The 16,470-nt window shown below is 40.2% G+C and overlaps 1 protein-coding gene across 1 annotated transcript in view; it reads right to left on the bottom strand.

The window, feature by feature from the left end:
• Positions 1 to 2,100: 2,100 nt before the first annotated feature.
• Positions 2,101 to 16,470, bottom strand: part of LOC116395076 (cyclin-dependent kinase 14-like) — a 111,745-nt gene continuing 97,375 nt past the window's right edge. The window contains exon 9 of the mRNA XM_031868608.1: positions 2,101 to 7,119. The gene's annotated coding sequence lies outside the window, so the exon portion shown is untranslated. The remainder of the gene's footprint in view (positions 7,120 to 16,470) is intronic.

The raw sequence follows: 16,470 nt of genomic DNA, 5'->3' as shown, positions 1-16,470 counted from the left end.
CTAGGGAGGGCCTGCATCTTCCCCCATGTCCGGTTGGATTGCAGAGGTTCATACCAGTTCAGCCCTGCACTGTTATTGGAATGAATGCTGATGTACAGGTCTGCTAAGCATCTTCAAGGATCATACCAGTGTGCCTTTGTGTCGTAAATGAGTTAAAACATTCAGAGCCACTACTGTGCTGTGAGATAGATAAATCAGTAGTAAAAAACAAATTTGGCTGTAATTGGACCAAATTGAAATTTTAAATTATTGTAATACTCACTTATTTCAGGATATACATATATATCATTAAGATGTCAGATATATTTAATAGTGCATTCTGTAAAATGTAAAAGCTGCATCATCTATTGATTTGTGTGCTATTCAGTTGTTGGATCCGTATTTGATCTCAGCTTAATTCCTGTTCTGTTAAAAACAACCTACAGGTTACAGCTATCCATGTGCTGCACTACCATTTAGAATAGGACCCTCCTCCATATCAATGGATGGAGGAGGCTATCCACCCATAATTCACTGCTCTGTATGATGCTGAATGGACAGAGGAGGGAGAAACCTATAGATCATTATAGAAGCTGTTAGGGTTATATGTTTTCAGGGGAGACCCAGACCGCTGGACTTTCCAGTCGCACCAAAAATGAACTGGATCCGGTTAACAATCAAAAAGTATTTAATAAACTAGAGAAGCTAGAACAGTTGCAAACTGAATTACTCTATCGATATCAATATGTCCCCAGGGCAGAGTTCTCACAAGGCCCACTAAATAGCCCAGCCCAGCTGTTAAACTACCCAGAGTGGTAAAGGCGCGAACTCTGGCAAAAACCCTCTGGAACTAAGCCTATATTTAAAAGTCTCTGTCCGAAAGTTTAAATGTCCAGTATCAGCCTCTGTCATTGGCCGAAATTCAATAGCCCCTCCTGGCTTCGGGCAGTTATCATCTCAGTGTTTGGTTGAAGTCGTCCGGACTCCTCCTCAGGTCCTGGTGGTCAGTTGTCCACCCCTCTGTCCTCTGCTGCACCTCTGTAAAGTCTCACTCAAAATGTTCCCTTTCTGACCCTCAAAACTATTCATACAGTGTTTTAATACCTTTAGTGACTATACTTCTATGGTTTAATACATTCAATGAGTAAAATACTGTAACATATAATATCCTCTATAAGTAAGAATATTGTAAACATATAATACATTCCATAAGTAAACATATTGTGACTTTTTAACATATTTTGACATTCTTATTATTGTGACACTTCTACTCACCACTAGGGGTGTTAATAAATCCTACTAATAATGCTTTTAATACTGAAATCCTTCACAAAGCCCAAAAAGTAAACTGGACGGTATAAAAGCTGAGAGTACCCATAGTTGTAATAGGACGGTTGAAACACAGCTAAATGCTGTTGAAATAGCAATAATACTCATATGTAATGCATGCAGCAGTGTCGATATAATCACCTGTCATCGATAATCAGCTCTCCGACAGAGGTCCCACTCAGCCATTTTATCTCTTATCTTCACATCACAAGTTAATTAATTCGTGGTCAAAAAAAAAAGGTGCTTCCGTATGATTATCAAATAATATACTTATTGAAAAATAAGAAATTGTTTCCTTGAGAAAATGACTTTATATTGAGATAACAAGATATGTAACAGATCACTTCAAGATGATTGCCCTGAAGGCAAACTTCTCCTATGGTAACACAGCAATGGACTGTTTCCAGGGGACACTAAACAATGATGCACATGGACGAAATTAAGAGTTAGCCTTTTTCTTGTTATAAGCCTGCCAATTAAAATCTGACCAAACACAAACGATTCGTTGTGAAACAGGCTAATGTTATGTTAGCTGGCTATAACGCAAGTTTTTACTACTGGTAGGTTTTTACTGACATGACTCATAAAGTGATTACTTTGCTTAATTACAAATAGTATTCATGCCGTCAAACTGCAACTTATTTAGACTTTAAAGCTGGGGTAGGCGACTTTGAAAGTCAGCAAGCCTTTGAAAGTATCCAACCGCAAAATCCCAGCCTCTCCCAAAGCAACATTAGATGTTGTACTACAGCCACAAAGTCACAGCTTTACAGACACATCTGAAGCATTACATTTTATACATTTTTTATACATTTTATTTCAGGTAAAACATTAAACAACATTTACAGAAGGACATTACATCTTCCATAATAACATTACATACAGGTCGTAACAAATAATGCAACAGCTATTCTACTGTATACTATATTGTTTCACTCGGTGAAGTGACTGACGACACTTCTGTTTTCTAAACCACTTGTGAAAGAACATAATGTGTTTTCAGTGCAGCATCCAAAAAAGAGAGAATAAAATGTGAGAGAAGCTTTGTTGAAAAAAGTTGCAAACACAGATTCATTGTTGAGCACAGCGAGGATGCACGATGGATCCAACCTATATGTTTTTCCTTCCAATACCACTTTAATAAAGAATGCCAAAAATAGATGCCTTGTATTTACCTTATATATTTATTCATATATATCTCTTTAAGGGGACCTTTGCAACCCTGTATACGAACATAGTGGAAGCATCACTATTTCAACACCTTATTGATTTCCCCCTTTGACATTTCTATTGAGATTATTTCTCATTTCCCTTGTCACAGTGCTAAATGTGCAATTCCACCAAGTATTTCCTTCACTGGACTTTATTGAAATCTATGAGAACATTCAAGCTTGAACAGAGTGCCTTCAGAAACTCTGCCCACACAGGACTCAAAAATATAAGTTTTTGTACTGCGGGCTAACAAAGCTCCACAGAAGTAAGAGTGTTTAGGGGCAAACAAAGCGATGTGTGCCACGCCGAAAGTATGCACAAGGAGAAACATGCCAAAAATAATTATTCAGCTGCTAATACTGCCTGCAATCCCTTAAAGCCACATGAGGCTGGGCAATCTTCGCACAGCTCGATGGTATTAACCCTCTTCTGTCACGCCGCTTTACTGGCATTACCCACCCCGTCTCCTCCCCTTTTTTTCCTGCCGCACAATCACAGCCTGGGGATGACACTGAAAAGCCGCGAGATAACTTCAAGTACAGCATTTCTATGAGCTCTCCTCAATCTGTGGTAAAGGTTTGAAACAAGGGACGAAATTTATATTTGTAAGGACTGGTTTGCTTTGCATCAGGCAAAGAAAGGTTACATATACTGTATATACAGTATAAGCACTCATATGTTTATCATTAACGGCAAAGCAAGTGCATAAACGTAACCATACAGGCTGGAATGTAGGGCAAAAAGATTTTTCTTTAAAGTGCATTTTCAAAATGCTATTGGAGAGTCTAACCAATGACCATTTATTTTGCCTCTATGGTTGAAGAAGCTGGACTGGAACACAGTCATGGTAAAATGCCAAAGCACGAAAACTCCAATTCCTCTCTACTTTAAAGCATAGGTTCAGATATTTTCACGTCTATCTCAACTAGATTTGTTTTTCGATACCAATGCTAGTATCAGATACAGCCTAAAGTTAATGCATCAATCAGACATCACGTTATCATATCATTTATCAGTTCCTTTACACTGTACGGGAACAACAACAACATGTGTTCCTCGCTACCCCGATCCGTACATCCTGCATGATTGGCAAGTGCAACTCTCAACAGAGATGAGAAGAAAGAAGTGTTCCATTACTAGCTCCAGATAGATCGCTGCACCCAAAATTAAGCCAGAACTAGCAAAACGTCCCCACCAGTAAAGCGGCAATGTGTTTTTAAAGCACTGGTATCACATCGGTACTCAGTATCGGCCGATACACAAGTTCATGTATGGAAATCAGTATTGGGAAGGAAAAAATGGTATCGGAACATCTCTAATCTTAACTCGAGTGTCTACAGTGTCAAAGATAAGGGAACAGATCCACAGTCTATATTCTGTGCAAAATATATTCCAAAATTCAGCCAATATTAATATTCAGCAGTCTAAAGCCAAGTTTCCATCCAAATGTAACACAAATGCAACCAACTTTCCAGAAAATCGCCATAAGAAAATGCAAATTATATGCGTTTCCATCCACTACTGTTATGCAAATATTAGGGGTTGGGACTCATCGAGGTAAACAATTGGTTGAGCTAATTCCCCAATCTGGTGCTATTAATGTCTGCCGCCATTATTCATCTCTTCAGTAGGAGCGGAAGCTTGATTGATGTTTAAGTCACCTGCCTCGTGTTCCATCTGATTTATTCACTAAGTGTGTTTGTTTTTGGTCTATGCAACTATTCCATCTCTGCGAAGCGTGGAAACCTTTTTTGCACAATTTGTACTTTCTCAGGTGTTTTTATGAGCAAATTGATAAAAAAAAGAAAACACACAACATATTATGTTTTTATGGTTAGAAAACCGTAATTTTACACCTGCAGCTCCAGAGCCACCTGGTCGTATCATCCCAGCCACCTGACAAATGTTAGTTCAATATTGCTCATCAATGAAGCTCTGGTCCATTAGCTCTTTAGAAAAATATCGGTTTGTAAATTTACACACAATTGCTTGGCTGGAGATACCCACTCGATTTGGATAACTCAGACTGCCACTGAAGAATATTACCTACAGCTGAACTTTGGAATGTATTTTGGTTGTGTAAAAATATCCCTTCCTGGCCGGCATGATTACATTTCATGAGTGATGTATTACGATAGACATGAAAAATTGCCATCTTTGAATGCGACAGACTGCAAAGCAAACACCAGCTGGTGGGGGCATGGAGGGGCTGCAGGGTTATGCTATATTGTGGCAGATAGGTGCAGGAAGGTTACCTTAGAAGGCAAGACATCTATATAATGAATGTGTGTGTGTGTGAGTGTGTGTGTGTGTGTGCGTGTGTGTGTTTGATAGGTCGTGGAGCGACATGATAAGTAACAACAGTTTCCAATTCTCCATGACACCACATTTGCGGCCTCATCTCTTCGGCTTATCAACAGTTCAGGGCCGATATTATTGTTTCAGTCAATTTCAAACTGATTGATAAAAAGGAAGCCATTGTATTGATAGTACTTCACAATTATCACCATACATCTAAGCTTATTTTCACACAAAACATCAAAAGAAAGAGTAAAAACGTCTTTGCAGATGATACTACTTTATACATTTGACCTTCGTCATAAGAAGTTGCAAAACATTTAGAACGTGTAGGATGTTGAGGGGCACACATATAGGGGAAGTCTCGCCATAAGAGCATGTGTCGGTGGTGAAGGGACACCACCTACAGTACACACACTGCACATACACTACCACTCACTGAAAAGCACTCATCCCTATACTTTTTTGATTAGTCAGATACGAAAAGCTCCAGATCAATCTTAACATTTGACTCATGAGCTTAACAAAAATTTGAAGTTATTGACATAGATCATCTGTTTTTAATAAAATATTGCAGATCTTTTGATGGTTATTAGATAAAGTGAAGGGGAGGATTGTCGTGGGCTGGATCAAACAATAGGCCACTCAACCTATTGCCTTGGTGTTTTATCGTTTGTACATTAGCTCATTTGCATGGATGGAAGCCCCAATGAGCATTGGCATGGGCTATTGCCCATGTTTAATATACTCACACACACAATAGCACTTACACGCCTCTCTATCAGACACGCACACACTTACAGCTGTTGTCAATTACGGTACGGCACACTGGTTGGTGCTGTCCCTGTTGTTTTATGTGTGCACCTTCAGCATCTCCAGCAGAGATCATTTATGTTTGAAAGACTTTTCAGTTGCAACACAAAACTCATCTCAGCCAGTTCAAGTCAATCATGGAGGTCCATTGGAAAAATGTAAAAGATATTTAACATTTTTTCATCACCAGGGTCATAGGGTAGTTTTGCCAGACATTAAATGTGATGTTTGCAAATTGAATTCAAACATTATTTGGAAGTGGTTTGAAATCTGTCTCCTATAGATTTGTCTCGGTTTGGATGCTCAAATAGAATTTCAATGTCTTTTGAGACACTCGCAACGCGACATACGACGATTTCAAGTCCAGAGTGACAGAAGCACTGAACAGAATCCATGCTGCTATAAGCAGAGCGCTATGGAGAACAACATGGAGGACAATAACAGTCCATTGACCGAAATATATTGCCATGACTGCAGCGTGGAAAATCGCAACGTATACCATTTTTCTATGGGAAAGTTCCACTGTTTGGCCACTATGTCATATTAGCTTCATAACCCAACGCTCGTCCTGGGATAGATAGGTTTGTGATGTCTGCACACATGAATCTGATCTGATCACTTTTTCTTCAGGGAAAGTATCTAAATCGCCCAGCAGAAAGGCAAATAACGAGAAATATCTGCCAAAGAACAAGATGTTCTTTGTTTTTCAACTACTAACCTCTATTTACTACTTATTTACCTACTTGAGGCTTTAGTGTTTCAATCATATTTGTTGATGGTTGTAGTTACCTGAAAATTAGCACAATTAGTCAGCTAACAAGATCAAACATTATCACAAATTAAAAAAATGTAAAACAACATCAGGACCTCTAATATGGCTGCCAGAGGATGTGTTGCACCACCTGAAAGCCCTCCATTATTATTATTAGGGTTCTATAAATTAGAGTTAAACCTGGTAAGAAAGTTGAAATGGAACTCTTAAGGATCATTCTTTTTTAACCGACTGCATTGTTTTTGATTTATAGCTTTACTTGTATGCATGTCTCCTCTTATGTGTTTGTTGTGTCTTGGCGCGAGAAGATGAAGCGATATTAAAATTGTCCATTATATAGTTTCTTGATGAGTATATCATACATACAAATATACATTCTTAAATAGGAGGTTAGTTACAAACACAAAACACATGTACCAATAGTAAAGTCCTTTTGTTTATACTGTGATAACAACATATGAGTTATTGGAACCTTATAAAAACTAAACAAAATTAGATTTGCAAATGATAGCCTGAAATCTTAGGTACCGTTCATAATGCACACATGCATTCATATCTATACCCAGTGCTAAATCTCTTTCTCATGCACACGGCACACACGCACACACATACACCCACGCTCACACATATTGTGAAGGTAATAAATAAAGAGAACTGGGGCTCTTCTGGATCCTCTATCGCTTGTCTTCATCTTTTTTCTTTTTTACAACAGCCACCTGAGACAGAAAAAGAGACAGAACACACAATCTGTAGAAACTGGCATTGTAGAAAAAAAACACGAAAGCAATCACATCCCACATTTCATATGTTTTCTTGCAGATTGAAATCAACAGTAATGAGCATATGGGCTCAAGTTTATTAGATGTGCTGTCATTGTGTGAAGGTACTACAATGAGTGAGTAATCAAATATCTCTTGTGAAGACATTTTCAGGTTTCATGAGTCACAAAAACATTTTATGACGTATTGAAACTAGGCGTATCCCCAACTGAGAATTTACAAAGTTGAATCTGATTGGTCAAGCCATCGGCTCTATAATCCACCCCCGTTTAAGTTTTATTTATCTCTAGAAAAATAGTAAGAGTACTTTCGATACTAAATAAATTTAACAAAAGGGAATCAACGTTCAGCGACAGAAAAAGAGACAAAGAATTCTAAAGTAGTAGTCGTGATAGTGCTACGTTTTTATGTGAGTGCTCTGATTAATAAATGTATTGTTTGCTTTTGAAACAGTACCCTTATATTGCTATTATTTAGTCTTGCTGAGGATATTGCCAAGATAATGGTCAGCAGTTGTATAGTGCAAGGTAGTCTATAAGTTATTTTAAAATTTGTATCAATAGTATTATTAATAGGCTGGTGTTTTCACCAAAATAGGGTTCATATCATGATTTATTGGGAGAGACCAAGCTATTTCATATAAAATTGGACATTAAGCATCCCCATATGATTGTTTCATAATCAAATTTTTTTGCAACTGTGGGATTATAATTAGAGTCAGGTTCCTTAGAAGGAATCATTGTCACCCCTACATTAAAGAATTCTACTGGCAGTTAAGGAGTTCTCCAGATTTCTGATGGTATGACTCAAGACTGGTCCCTTCTCAAGACAATTGTTTATTTGACTGGTTTGAGGCTACTGGTCTTGGGTTGCAACCAAGTCCAGTTAAACCAATAGTTCAACATTTAACAAATGTGCTTATTTGCTTTCTTTCTGGATGTTAGATATGAAGACTGACATCAATCTAATGTCATTGCACGTATGGAGCTGGAGTCAGTACATGATTAGCCTGGCTTAGCACAAAGACTGAAAGGTGGGATAAATAGCTCGCCAGTCTGTAACCAATGTGAAAACAAATACAGCTACCAATACCTCTAAAGCTCATTAATTAATATGCACATAAAAGGAAATGTATAAATAAAAATGTGTCTGTGTGACTCTCACATAGGGGTGTGTCTACAGCACCTGTCTGTGTGACTCTCACAGAGGGGGCGTGTCTGCAGCACCTGTCTGTGTGACTCTCACAGAGGGGGCGTGTCTGCAGCACCTGTCTGTGTGACTCTCACAGAGGGGGCGTGTCTGCAGCACCTGTCTGTGTGACTCTCACAGAGGGGGCATGTCTACAGGAGTATGAATCTCCACTTGGGCGTGATAAAGTGAGCGGTCACAGTCACGTAGCTCTCCGTTGCCCTGGACACAAGACTTGGGTGGTGGCGCTTCAAACTGTACTGCCGTTGTCGTGTGTCTTTCTATTTAAACAACGCCTATACCGTAACGCTTTTGTCCACCACCCTTGTCCGTCATTATAAGTTACAGGGAAGCCTAAATGCTCCCAAACTCGCAACTTAAATGACGCCGGGAGCTTCTGAAGTTCCTCCGCTCGCCATGACTTTCACCGTTAAATGCTTCTAACATGCTCCGTTCACGTGAACACACTACTGCTTTATATCTGTTCACTCTGCATTGATATTCGAGGACTTGTTACTTGAAAAGGAAAAGCTGCCGTAAAACTTAATTACACACTATGATGATTAAACTGTAAAAAAATGAAAAAAAACTAAATGAATCCGCGGTTCACAAGTGATCCGAACCGTGAGGTGTGATCCGATCCGTGATCCATTACACCACTAGTCAACCATGAAGAGGGGAAGGGAGTAACACTGAGGAGATGAAGACAAAGACAGAATGGAAGATTGAATGGGGTGATGAGGAAGATGACCAATAGGGAGTAGAGGGTGAAGAGGAGAAGCTGAGAGTGAAAGACAAAAGGGAAAGACTAGAGTATGCTGTAAGAGCCACATTCAATTTGCTGTAAAATATTTACTTGTATTTACATGTTTTACTCTAATCAGATCTGTTTCTACTTTGAATGTTACAAGGATGTTGTTATCATTTGTTGTGGTAAGAAATACACGTAAGTGACAGACTGCCGTCACTTTAAGGACACATTGCGACAGTTAGTGACGGTTGTTAGTATCTGGAGCAGAGTGGAGCCGCACAGTTTTCCGACCGTGTCATATGGAACGTGCTATATGGATTATGTTGTGTAACAATTTGTGGATTAACCTGTGGATCTTTAAAGTGTGTTGAGGTAATCGGCGGTACTTTTAGGGAGAAAGGAAGTCATTTCACCAATTTGTACGAGAGAAATTGGATCAATAAAACACGTCTTGCTTTCACCTACGAGTGGTGTCGGTGTGAGCTATGTGCATAGGACCAGTAGAGTAGAGGATAGGGAGGTGGAGAGAGTACAAGTACAAGATGAGGAGGAGAGGAAGAAGGGGCAGAGAAAGAAGATGTGAATGGTTGAAGCGTGCATCCTCATGCATCCTCATTTGGTCCATAATCAGAAAGATGAGCAAATGACCAATGGAGCCATACAAGTTTCATTTATATGTACTCATTTATATATCACTTGTGACAAATTATACAAGTGACATTTCCATAAGGGCTTTGAAAGGAATTTAAAAGTCGTTGATGTCCTGCAGAAGCTGACTGTGGCTCAGTGGTTTAGAGTGTTTTAACCACAAGGTTGGAGGTTCAATCCTCTTCCTCTATCGTTCGTATATCCAAATATCCTTGATTGAGACACTGAACCAAGGTACTTCATAACAGCCCACTGCATCCCAATGCTAAGAATGGGTTAAATGCAGCGGTTGCATTTCATGTACCTTTGTGATGGATATGATAAATTTAAGACTTCTTAAAGAACATTGTGTGGTCTGTAGTTGCGTTTCCTCCTGTTCTTCCTAGTTGCAAAAGGACAGGACTAACTAAAGGTCAATAGCTTGTTGTGTGACAACATTTAAAAGCCACAGCTCATCTGTCAAAGTCAAGGTCACTGAGCACAGTACCTCTGTGTTAGGAGATGCAGTGTCATCACACCAGTGCTGCTGAGTGAGACACCAACAGACTTAATAAACTGATTAAGAAGGCCGGCTCCATCATTGGCTGCAAACAAGACTATCTGGAAGAGGTGGTGGAGAGGAGGACACTGAAGAAACTATTATCCATATTGGATAACCCGGACCACCCTCTCCACCACCTACTGCAGGGACAGCGGAGCACTTTCTCCAATAGACTGATTCAGCTCCGCTGTCACAAGGACCGATACAGGAAAACATTCCTGCCCTCTGCTATTAGACTCTATAATAAATCACCTCTGGCCAAATCAAACACAAGACTATAACAATGCTACACTGTTGTTGCTGCTGCTGGTGATCTTGTGCACTACTGTTTTGTTTATTTTTTCATACTTAGTTAATTTAATACGATTCTACTTAGTGTATATACTGTGCATTTTTATTACTTTATCTTCTTAAATCTAATAGGTCCTGCTCGGTTTTTTTATTTTATTACATTGTATATATTGTGCATTTTCCACACTTAATATTTTTATTTTATTGTGTAACCCTGTTTGCTGCTGCCACAGACAAATTTCCCCTTGGGGATGAATAAAGTACTATTCTATTCTTTCTATTCTTCTACACTTCACTTCACTGTCCAACACATTCTCATCAAATACGGCAGCTTGGTCAGTGGCACAAAGCTTCAAACTACGAACCGCTACGTACCGCTCTAGCATCAGTTTTGGACATGTTTGTGTGTCAATTACACGTAGAGTGTCTTTTCAAAATAAACTTCTGTCTTCACAGGACGTTAGGTTTAGTCAATAAAACAACTTAGTTAGGTTTAGGAAAAGATACGATTGATTCATTGGACCAACGAGTGACAAAACGTTTACTTTTCATTTTACACGGGACACGAAGTCTCCTGCTGGAAAGTCCTGAGTTTGTCTGATCCGTCCACCTCCGGTCCCACCCAAGGACTACCTTGCTCTTTACACTACGTCAGTTGCTCTGCACAGAGTGCCGCTGTTGTGTGCGTTGCATAAACGCGCTAAACTTGCGTCACTGCCAGGCGCAGAAGAGCACTGACCAAGCTGTGTTATTTGACACGTCATACACTCTTTAAGCCAACAAGGGATTCATTGTTTTAAAGCGATCTGATGTACTAAGAACAGATGTAGACTTCCGCTCTCTTGGGATCAAAGAGCACCAAGTAGGTGTGCGTGTGTGTGTGTGTGTGTGTGTGTCAGGGGGTTCCACTTGGGAAGCAGATGGAGCTGGTGGGTGGGTTTTCTGTGGAGGATTTAGCAGGCGTGGCCAGCTGCTGGCTGTCCTTTAATAGAGATCCTCTCACCCTCCCCCCCAAAAATGAAATCGTTAAACGACTCTGCATTGGGATAGACACACACAACAATAGAAAGAGTACCAAATGGGAAAGAGGGAAACGCAAAGAAAACATAAAGACTAACAGAGGCAGCAACTATGCTTATTTGCATTGTTGAAAACTGAAAGAGGTAGCAATCATTCTGGATGAAACCACTCTAAATATACACTCTTCTACAGTAGTGTCATAGAACCCCCTAGAAACACCACACTTTCTGCTCAAGATCTTCCTTGATTAAAACATGACTCTTTTATAGTCTGCCTTTGAAGCTTTCCAATTATCACTCCTAAGTCACAGACTAAATGCAGAAAAGACTTGTCTACCATTAATGGCACTAACACTACTCTTGCTGACTCTTAAAATATAAATAATAATAAAATATTCAATATTCAACAAAAAAAAATTAAAATCAAACTGGGCTTCTTGTATAGAAGTAGGATATCCATCTTATTTTTCAGTCAACTTCTTGTCTGTCCTTGATTATGGACTTATTCTGTACTGTCATGTTGTCCCATCAACACTTCAGCTGTTACACTCTGTGTATCATAGTGAACTACGCTTCATCACAAATGACAAGCTGTTCTCTGCATCACACAGACCTCCTAACAGTCATCTCCTGCTCCTCAGTCCTGTCATTTTTTAAGCCAATAGCCCACTGCTCCCTATATACAGGGATGGGTCAAATGCAGAGGTCAAATTTCGTGTATATGACAATAAAAAGGGTTTCTATTCTATTAACGACTTAACCTTAGAGATCCCTCATGTAGCACTAATGTTGGCAGGACTGGTTTTAGGTACTATGCACCTTTTAAATGTAATTGAACTGGCACTAACATTATATTTTGTCCAATACTTTTGTTTATGACCAAATACCTGAACTAATGACATTTCCATTAGCTTCAGTGCTGGACTTTGTATCAGTTAGCTAATGTTAGCATGCTAAACTAAGGTGGTGAACCTGGTGAACATTATACATTCTATACAGCTGTTGTTTTTAGTAGCCTCTTGATGCAGTGTATAGGCTATGTCTAGGTCTTTTATTGTGAAAGGCCAGAATGGAAGGACTGAAGAGCTGCTGTTGGCAATGTGTATCAGTATAGATGCAACGTAACCCACGGCTACACAAGCTGTTGTGGGTCAACTCTCTGTGTGAGTCGCATACACACCACTAACAGAATGTGGCCATGTGCCACCACTTAATTTGGTCTGAGCGATCGGATCTCAATGCGTCCTCAGTGCATTCACAGCAGTGACAGTGGTAGTCAGACGGGAGAGAACGTAGTAAAGTTAAACTCTGGAGGCTGACCTGTGGACGTGACATTTCATGGTTCACATGAGCTAAAATCTGACTTTTGAAGCCAAACAGAACTGTTTCTCTGAACTGCAGATACCATAGCCCTAAATAACAGGCCAGAGTGGAAATCCGCTTCTTGAACTGGTCCAATCCCAAACCTGTGATCTCAGCCATCTCTACTTCAACTCCACTCACTTTTGCAGCTCCTCTTGCTCTTCATCCTTCTCTTCCTCCATTTCTATTCCCATGCTGCTCATACCGTCTTCTATCATCATCAACCAGGCACTCTTCTCCCAAAAACACAACATTCCTCCCTGATTTTTGATCCATCTATCAAACTGTCACTATCAAAGAACAGCACACACACCTTGTGTTTACATGCACTTCAGTAACGTGGATATTGCCCACTTTCTGCTGAAACCTGATTCCTGAAAAATGTCAACAACATTAAATAGTTTTAGTCATGTGCTTCATGACTCTGCTCTATTTCTCAAACTGGCTTGACTGAATCAGACCGACAGACCCACGCGTCCTCACCCCATGACCCAGAGGCCCAGGGGTCACGACACCTGACCCCTCCCCCTGCAGGGAGGTCCCGTTATGTCTGATCCTGTTTAATGAACTGAGTCAGTCTGGCCTCAAGTGTCGCCCACTGAACACCCTGAGCTGAGAAGGTGCTGACGGTTTAATAAGCTGCTTTATGATGTGTATGTATGTGTGTGTGTGTGCGTGTTTGAGAGGGTGAGGAGCCTGACTTGGTATTTGTTGGATAGGAGTGAATACATAAAGTAAATAGAGGATTTTGAAGTTATTTACATGAAGATATTTTTCCATATTTTTTCATCCAGACTTCCCCACTGGAACTTGACTGTACTTTCCAGTGATTTTAGGAGGAATGCAGTGTTGTGGCCAAGTCTGTGTTGAGCTGCCACATCTACAACCAACAAACACTCCTCTGTGCCTACAGCGTCCTGATAATTTACAGAAACAGGAAGGAAGAGACTGAAAACGCTCCAGTTGAACATCTCAGTATCCACATGCACACACACACACACACACACACACACACACACACACACAGGGATTTTCCACAGATTTTCAGTGTTTGTTTAGTAGAAACCTGTTAATACAGAGGCTACTTAGTTTATTCAATAAGGAAAGAACCCTGTTTGCTCTGGTTTCTAAAGTAATCCAGTCAGGATTAACTATTAAAACCAACATGGTGGGATACAGACGGGCCTGGGTCAAAACATCTGCAGCCTGCTGCTGTACTAAGCATTGTCGTTGTATTGGTGGTGGGGAAATCCATACAGCCCATCGGTGGTGCAAAACATGCAACAACAAGGACAAAAATGAGAGGAGAGGAAGATGGAGAAAATCTGCTAATGAAGGTATTTAGTCCGTTTTAATCAAACTGTGGTGCAATTCGTTTAGGTAGCTGTGAACACAGAAATGCCACTGTAGTGCGGACCAAAACAACCAGTCTGAGGCCGCTTACGAGAGGTCAGAATGTTACCAAACAAACCCAGATTCCGTTTGATTGCAGTGAGAACATAATCAAACATAATTTACACAAAGTCAATTGCAGGAAGTAAACACGAGTGGGAGAGGACTGACTGGGACTTCTGCAGAAGTCTGATGTTTGCTTGACATTTGGGCAGAGGTGAATATACACAATATAAGAAATGAAGTCCACAAAAAGAGTGACGTTTTTACAGTCACTCTAGATAAACTTCAGGAGAAGGGATTCGTGCGCATTTGATCAGCGCCGAGTCAAAGTGAAAAAACTTGGACCCTGCTCCTTTGTTTACACCCCTCAGCAAATGTGTTTTCTTTATTTGATCCGCAATAACTAGTGCACTGTGAAACCAAACCAGGCTAAATAGAAAATAAATCAAAAGTATCAATTTCTCTCTGATTCAGACTAGCCAAGTGGACTTCTCGAAAGCCCCCTCAGAGAATTAAAAGATGCAAGGACCAAACAAGGCCACAGTACAATGTTACCTTGTGTTGATCTTTTCACTGTAGCATAACCCTGAGCTAATCAGTGTCATCTGAATAATGGTGGAACACAGCACTGCGATGCATTATTGCACCATGTTTCATCAGAAACCTATCAAAGGATTCTTGTTATCCTGAGATCACAACTTAATCATTATATTGTCAAAAGATAACACATTTTAACTATACAATAATGATTTCAGTGAAACATCATATCTATTTTTTATCATTCTGTATAGTATATTAATAGTTTTTTTTTGTGGTCATGACTCATGATTTCAGTGAAACATCATATCTATTTTTTATCATTCTGTATAATATATTAATAGTTTTTTTTTTGTGGTCATGACTCATGCGTCATGACCACATGCTTACAAGTGTAAGTTGTGGTTGCACTTGTCTTTACAATGCGACTTTGGTCATCTGATCATGCCAGGACGTATTCAATGTCAAGTATGTACGCTCCGAGATCGGATCTTGCTCGCATTGGGATCCGATCAGCCAGACCACATCGAGGTGGCCTGGCTCGCATTGAGTTTGGATCTCAGTGAGGTGTGATGTGGACACAGTCCAGACCATTTATCAAACGTAGGTCTCCTTCATGCCCACCCTCTGGTTCCCCCTCAGGTTAACACTGTTAGCTCTGTCAGCACTGTTACATTTTCTAACTAGAACACCCGTCTGGTCTGGCAGACCAATTACAAGCTTCTTACAAAGAAATGTGGTGGATCAATAACTTTGTAATGTGGAAGGCTAACTGAGAGAGTAAAAACCAAACAAATGACTGAACCAAAGGAGACTGGTGCCATTGATTGCCATCGAATGAACAGGAGGATTTGTGATTTGTGTTGGGGAACAGCCGGTGCACCTTGGGGGCCTCCCGCTACGCGAGCAGCAGATTCCCCAGAGGCACTGCCCGTTGTCCTACGCTCGCTGCTCTAGCTGGGAAAGTTGTTTTAGCTTCATGCTCATAGCTTACAGCCCTAACACGCTATCTCTGAATCGCACTGCCGAGGTAGTGGGCGCTTCCCTTCTGAACATGATTAAAATGAGTTACATGAATGATTCTGACTTGCTTTTTCCACAGCTGACTGCAATATTGTTTTTAAGATTGAAGATGTCAAAATATGTAAAGTAACTAAGGATGATTTTATTTGACCATTTTCATGGACGACACGCCAAGAACTTATCCAAGAGGACAGGAATGAAAGTATTCTGGTTTAGTTTAACAAACTGCTTTGTATTTCTGTCTGTACATGGCTACCCAGTAATGTGACTGTGAAATAAAAAGTGGTCCAGATCCAGTGGGTAGGAAAAGGAAAAATTAACCCTCAGCTCCACAGCCTGCATACTTGCCAGCTCTCTCTGCTCTAACGCAAACACTTTCTTCTTTGTTTTTCTTGCCCCAGTTGTCTGGGCCAGAGTAAATGAAAATGAGTCTTTAAAGAATGCATAGACACAATCCTACACACACACACACACACACACACACATACACACACACACACACACACACACACACACACACACACACACACACA

Source organism: Anarrhichthys ocellatus, unplaced genomic scaffold, assembly GCF_004355925.1.
Source record: "Anarrhichthys ocellatus isolate YVR2014 unplaced genomic scaffold, GSC_Weel_1.0 scaffold43, whole genome shotgun sequence".
In the NCBI taxonomy this organism is placed as follows: domain Eukaryota; kingdom Metazoa; phylum Chordata; class Actinopteri; order Perciformes; family Anarhichadidae; genus Anarrhichthys; species Anarrhichthys ocellatus.
This window is presented reverse-complemented; position numbering and strand designations above follow the sequence as displayed.